This window comes from Salvelinus sp. IW2-2015, linkage group LG8, assembly GCF_002910315.2.
Source record: "Salvelinus sp. IW2-2015 linkage group LG8, ASM291031v2, whole genome shotgun sequence".
NCBI lineage: Eukaryota > Metazoa > Chordata > Actinopteri > Salmoniformes > Salmonidae > Salvelinus > Salvelinus sp. IW2-2015.
Window position 1 is genome coordinate 11,152,575 of NC_036848.1, and position 7,547 is coordinate 11,160,121.

General features: G+C 40.3%; 2 pseudogenes; both read right to left on the reverse strand.

Annotated features, from left to right (window-relative positions):
• LOC111967149 (protocadherin alpha-C2-like) overlaps positions 1 to 1,184 on the reverse strand; it is a 5,636-nt pseudogene extending 4,452 nt beyond the window's left edge.
• Positions 1,185 to 1,206: 22 nt separating this feature from the next.
• Positions 1,207 to 4,235, reverse strand: LOC111967150 (protocadherin alpha-C2-like; annotated as a pseudogene).
• Positions 4,236 to 7,547: the final 3,312 nt, after the last annotated feature.

A 7,547-nucleotide genomic window follows, 5' to 3' on the forward strand; every position in this document is an offset into this window, starting at 1 on the left:
AATAGTTAATTTACACTGACCTGACAAAGAGTTGGCCCCCTTATCTGTTGCAATGACTTCCATGTCATAGATCCTAAAGTCTTCATAATTGATCATTTCCTTTACAGTTATCTCACCGCTATCAGGATTTAATTTGAACGTGCCCTGTGTCTTTTCTGTTGTATAAAGACTGTATGAGTATATTACTTCTGCATTTGACCCTTCGTCTAAGTCTGTTGCGTTTAACTTCACTACAAGATTTCCGATTGGGGAGTTCTCCGGTACGTTTATACGAAAGCTTTCCTTTTCAAAATAAGGGGCGTTGTCATTTGTATCTAACACATGAACAATGATGCTGGCTGTACCCGAGCGCGTGGGTACCCCGCTGTCTACAGCCGTGAGTATTAGATTTTGAAACGCCTGCTTCTCTCGGTCTAAAGCCGTTTTCAGAATCAAATCAGCAAACTTCGACCCGTCTCTTCCAGTCTGAATTTCAATACCAAAATGGTGGCTTTCGCTAAGATGATAGGTTTTCACCGAGTTTGCACCAATATCAGGGTCAACCGCATTGCTTAAAGAAAATCGCTCACCTAACGGTGTAGACTCGGATATATCTAAATGTATTGTATCTCTTCGAAATTGTGGCGCATTATCATTGATATCCATTATTTCTAACTCTATGTTAAATATCCTCAGTGGGTTCTCAAGGACAACTTCCATTTTTAAATAACAAGTAGCTGTCTTAATGTTGCAAAGCAGTTCCCTGTCTATCTTCTCAGCGATATACATTTCTCCTGTGTCCTTATTAACGTCCACATATTTCTTATTAGCTATGGTATCTAACCGCATCTTGCGGTTGCTTAAGGTTTTCATGTCCAGTCCCAAATCAGTGGCTAGATTAGCAACAATAGAGCCTTCCTCCATTTCTTCGGGAATAGAATAATGGGTAACGGCAGATGCCATGTTCAGGACTGCAGAGAAAAGCAGAAAGACCGAGACGTACCTCCTCGAGGGCTGAATGATCCGATGTACATCCATTGTTTCAAATGATTGCTTATCATGTGCAAAGCAAAATTGAAAACGTAAGGATTGTGATAATATGTAAATAGTCAACCGTTTGGGAGTAGAAGCGAGACGTGTTTAAGATAATCCTTTGTCAAAGCGATGGTTTCAGAACCAGGGAGCTGTCCAGATAAAGGACCTTGCTTTCTTCCTTGTTACAAACTGTCATTGCGACTTTACATCACAAGAGGTGTGTTTTATTGGTGAGCAGCGACACTTTGTGCATTTACCAGCATTCACATATCTACATGAAAACGGTACACTTTTTTGTGGTCTATGAATGGTGTATAATGAGAAAGAAAAGTTTACGTCGTTATTTTTAATAAATTGTTTTTAAAGGGCATGGGAATATATATATATATATATATATATATATTGTCCATTTCGCTACGTTTGTCAAATCTAATGTTGTCATCATTTTTATAAACATTGCATGGCATTGTATAGTTTAAACGTTTGGTAGAGGGAGTAAAGGTTTATCAGTTTGTTGTTTTGGTCATTCTTGTTGTTCACCGCTACCCCTTATCAGATTTTAATTTTGTACCAAATTACGCCCTAAATTATGGCTTTTACGCAGCATGATTATCAAAAAAAGGCTGTAGGTAATTTGGTTAAAACAGATGGAGATTGCTTTCTTACCTGCAGAGTAGAGGCTGCTGAGTCGCTGGTCTCTGTCAGGCCCGTGCTCCTTGTAAAGCTGGACACAATGTATCTGGAGCCCGCCTTTGGCACAGGCTGTCTGACTACCAGCTTCCCTTTCTGGTCTCTGCTAGAAACAGACTGTACCAGTAGGCATCGTTGGAGCCAGGGTGGAATCTGCGATGGTCGAGTTCCTCTCGCTGATCACGCTGTTCCTACTGGTGAAGGAGCGCATTTGCTGGGCATCGGTTTCTGACCTTCAGCACACAGGTGACCAATATGGTGATCAGTAACAGAAGGACACCGAGCCCAAGCCGATACCAAAATACAGGTTTAAGTCTGAAAATATGTCATATTCTCAGAGGCACTTCAGTCATGTCAGAGTAGGCTTTAACGTCCAGTCTCCACTGTTGACAGCTTGATGTAACTGTAAGCTGAGAGAGCAAGGTTCCCCGTTGTCCTTGGCGATGACAACCAGCCGTTGATGACGCGGATCTCTGTAACTGAGCATTCTCATCGGTCCGGATATCTCCATTGTAATTGGTCCAGACTGAATAAGGTGGCGTCAGTAACCTGTAGAAACTGGTATGTATTCCGAGAGTTCTGGACCGAGTCCGTGTCTATGGCTATCACTTGGAGACCAGGGGATCCTTTTATCGGTGGATCTGGAATCTTTTCCTCCACCACGGAGCCGTGCACGCGCCACGGAGAGACTATGACGGGGTGTTGTCGTTCTGGTCCACAATAATGATGTGGACAGTCACGTTACTGCTGAGGCGGAGGAACACCAGAGTCTCTGGCCTCAATGTGGAAAAGGAACTCCTTCTCTATCTCATAGTCAAACGTCTTCAGTGCGTAAAGATTACCGTTCTCCGGATTGATGGAAAAACAGCATGGAAATGGAGGTGTTCAACTATCTCCTTTTCTATGATGAAAACTGCTACCTGGTTTTCATGGAGGTCTGGATCAAACGCAGTGAGGGAACTTAGCAAGGCCCCAGGCGCGTTATTCTCCATAACGGGAATAGTATTGAACGACTGGGGGAAGAGTGGCGCGTTATCATTGACGTCCAACAGATGTAAAGTTATCGTTTCATTATCAGACAAGGAGGGCCTTCCTCCGTCCGTCACAACGAGCGTGATATCATATTCTGGAACTTTCTCACGATCTAATGTTTCCGAGACAATGAGCTCGTAAAGGAAGTCAGACGACTTGTTCAAAACAAATGGCACCTGTTGGTTTATAGATAGGTTCACTTTGCCATTGTCACCTGTGTCCCTGTCGCTTATACCTACGATTGCTATGAYTGTCCCAACTGGAATGTTCTCATTAACTGTACTCTTATACGATTTAACGGCTATCTCTGGATAGTTGTCGTTTGTATCTGTAACGTCAACTACAATTTTACATTGACCCAATAGGGGATGCTGTCCTTTGTCCTTAACCTCAACATGCATCTCGTAAAACTTCATATCTTCATAATCAATAGTTCCTTTCACTGTTATCTCTCCTGTGTTTGGATTCAGTGCAAATACGTATTGTGTTTTCTCTGACGTGTAAAGTGTGAATGAATATGTGATGTCTGCATTTGGCCCTTCATCTAAATCTGTGGCGTTTAGCTTCATTACTAGCGTTCCAATCGCGGAGTTTTCTGTCACATTAACGGTATAAACCGAACGGTCGAATCGAGGGGCGTTATCGTTTGTATCCAGCACTCTAACAACGATATTAGCTGTACCAGATTGCGATGGGACCCCGCCATCTACAGCCGTGAGTATTAAGTTATGAACGGCGTTCTCCTCCCGGTCTAAAGCCTTTGTCAAGACCAAGTCAACATATTTAGTACCATCACTCCCAGTCTGGATTTCTATGGTAAAATGCTCGCTAGCACTGAGCTGGTAGGTTTTGACTGTATTTATACCAACATCCGGGTCCACTGCATTAGGAAGGGAGAATCTCTCTCCTGGTGTAGCTGATTCTGAAACATCAAGCTCTATTCTGTCCCTACGAAAATGAGGTGCGTTATCATTAATATCTGTTATTCCCAATTCTATGTTAAATATGCGTAAAGGGCTTTCAATGATAACGTCCAATTTTAAAAAACAGTCGGTAGTCTTAGTGGTACAAAGATACTCCCTGTCTATTTTCTCTACAATATACAGCTCACCTGTCTTTTTGTTGACGTCCAAAAACTTCTTGCTATGGAAAATATCAAGTTTTACCTCGCGATGAGCCAGACCTGCAAGTTCCAGTCCCAAATCTGCGGCTAAATTGGCCACTACAGAACCTCTCTCCATCTCTTCGGGTATGGAATACCGCGTCACAGACAAAGCGCTGCCCCATAACGCACAGAACACAAAGACAGACGAGAAAAACCTTCTCTCCCGATACATCCTGGACGTTGAACTCCACTCAGATTTAACTAGACTCCCTATATTCGGATGCTATTAAGGCTTCTATAAAATTCTATATAGTAGCCTGGTGTTCAGACCAGTGTTGTTGTAAATTAAATAGCCATGTTTGTTTAAGCTAAAACAGGTCTGTCCTACAGCAGAGATGGATGAGAATGTCATGGCTCCCTCTCAGCAGAGCTGAGACATTTACTGGTGAACAGCGACACCATCTGGCTAACGCGGGAGGGGAGTCCGGGAGAGAGGCCACTGGTTGTTRTGAAGTTGCAGAATTGTCTACTTAAGCAAGACAGTACTGATAGAGATATAAAATAGTAAATATTGTGCTGTATTACTAAGTAGGCTGTTGATATTCATATTACTAAGAACGAAGGGCATGTTAACCTGTACTATTGTATTATGCCTATCTATTGTTTTCACGGTTGATGTGATAATCAGTGAATAAATCAAAAACAGTGAAATCAAAACACCACTTATTTTTCATAGTCCTAGTCCAAATCTAAAATGTACTTAGCATCTAGCCCACAATCATTATTTTATCTTCCTTGATTCTAAATGTATGTTGTTTTTATTGTATATAATTGTATATTTTTCAATATAACTCTGTAATGAAAAGCGCAATACAAATTTCAATGTATTATCATTAAATCTAGCGCCAAATCCATGTGATTGGAATTATCTGACTTCCATTCACTGATTATGACATCACCGGTGAAAAAAATATGAATTAAATACCTTTTTTCTGTCTAGAATCTTATAATGTGACGCAACAATAGACCATTGGCTTGAATTTCAGCACCGCACCAGTGGACAGCTCCCGGAGAACACGTCATAATCACTAGCTAGGTTTCCATCCAATTTGTGATAGATTTTCAGATGAATATTCTCAAATCTGCCTAAAACAATATGCGCATTTTTCCACCAGAGATGTGTTTCCATCGAACTGACTTATTGCCGATTAAAGACTGTGCGTGATGACATTGTGCACCGAATGAAAAATACAAGTTAAATGGGTTTCCATCGCATTTTCAACTCTCCTGATGGTTTTGTCACAAAAACGGTTGCGTTAAATAGCAAACATGCCCACTCTAGTCTAGGCACGTGCGCTCTAGCCGACACCTTGCATATACAGTGCTGTTAGGCTACTTGCATAATGAGATTATTATGGAATAATAGCTATTAAAATGTTTTTTTATAATAATTGTCAAACGGCAACCAAGCATCGATCATCATGTCACCATAATAMGATGTGTATTGSCAAGGAGCATCAAGCTCATCACGTGCACTTTCACCACCCTGTGAAGTTCATCATTATGTATTTCATCTGTGGCCTAATAACCTGCATGGTTTCCGAGTCATAGTGGGAGGACCACACACATATCATCGCGTGACTCCAAGTTAACTTCAATATGATAGTTATTATATCAATATTTCCCGCATGAAGGGGTGCTGCAATTTTTTGCCGATGAGGGGATGCAGACATTTCTTCTTCCGCCTATGAAGACGTCTATATCGTCCGCTAATACAGGACTAGTAAAGGCCCTTGCACTACCTTTGTGAAAACAATTAAAGGAAATGTATTTGAGTGTTTACCAGTATTGTAACTTGAGTCTGATTAATTATCTCTACAACACAGTTCATCTGATAATACTTGTGGAATATAAAAAATACTTGATATACAGGACCAGTCAAACGTTTGGACACCCTACTCATTCAAGGGTTTTTCTTTATTTTTACAATTTTCTACATTTTAGAATAATAGTGAAGACATCAAAAACTATGAAATAAACACATATGAAATCATGTAGTAACCCCCAAAAATAACAAATCAAAATACAGTTGAAGTTGGAAGATTACATACACCTGAGCCAAATACATTTAACTCAGTTTTTCAACAATTCCTGACATTTAATCCTGCCTTAGGTCAGTTAGGATCACCACTTATTTTAAAAATGTGAAATGTCAGAATAGTAGTAGAGAGATGATTTACTTCAGCTTTTATTTTCTTTCATCACATTCCCAGTGGGTCAGAAAGTTTACATTACACTCAATTGTATTTGGTAGCATTGCCTTTAATTTGTTTAACCTTGGGTCAAACGTTTTGGGTAGCCTTCCACAAGCGTCCACAATAAATTGGGTGAATTTTATCCAATTCCTCCTGACCAAAGCTGGTGTAACTGAGTCAGGTTTGTAGCCTCCTTGCTCACCAACGCTTTTTCAGTTTTGCCCAAAATTTTCTATAGGGATTGAGGTCAGGGGTGACTGGCCAGTCCAATACTCTGACTTTTGTGTCCTTAACTTCTCTAGGCAGGGGGCAGCATTCGGAATTTTGGATGAAAAGCATGCCCAAATTAACTCGGTGCCTGCTACTCTCGGCCAGAAGATTGATGTGCATATAGATTTGGATAGAAAACACTCTAAACGGTTTCCAAAAACTGTTGAGAATAGTGTTGTGAAGTATAACAGACTGATCCAGCAAATGAAGTCCTAGGAATAGTGTTAGTTTTTAAATATCAGCCATTCAGTATATCTGACTGCAAATTGCAGTTCCTATGCCTTCCGACTAGATCGTCAACAGGTCTTTAGACTAGTTTCGAGGCTTGTATTCTGATAAATGAGGAAGTAAGAGCGTCGGAATGAGAGGACCCTGAAAAGTGACATAAGCTTTTCATGCGCGCGATCGAGAAATACTTTCTTGTTTTACTTTTATAATTGACGACGTTTATTGTCCGGTTGAAATATTGTCGATTATTTAGGCTCTAAAAACAACCTGAGGATTGAATATAAACATGTCGTTTGACACTGTTTCCTATGAAATTTACGGAGTACAATTTTGGATTTTTGTCTGCCTGGTTTTGACTGCGTTTGAGGCCTGTGGATTACTGAAGAGAAGCAGGCAACCACCATAAAACAGAGGTTTTTGATATAAAAGAGACTTTATCGAACAAAAGGGACATTTGTTGAGTAATGAATGTCTGCTGAGTAGCAACCATATGAAGATATCAAGAGGTAAGGGATTCATTTTAAGTCTATTTCTGACTTGTGTAACTCTTCTACTTGGCTGGTTACTGTTTGTAATGATTTTGTCTGCTGGGCTTAATGTTCTCTAAATAATTGTAAAGGTATGCTTTCGCCGTAAAGCATTTTTTAAAATCTGACACCTGTGGTTGGATTCACAATAAGTTTAATCTTTAAACCTATGTAAAATATGTTTTGTTTTCTGAATTTTTATAATGAGTATTTCTGTATTTGAATTTGGCGCCCTGCAGTTCACACTGGCTGTTGAAGAGGTGGGACGCCCTCCGTCTCACGTACCCTAGAGATTTAAGCATTTTGCAACAACTTTGGAAATATGCTTGGGGTCATTGTACATTTGGAAGACCCATTTGCGACAAAGCTTTAACTTCCTGACTGATGTCTTGAGATGTTGCTTCAATATATCCACATCATTTTCCT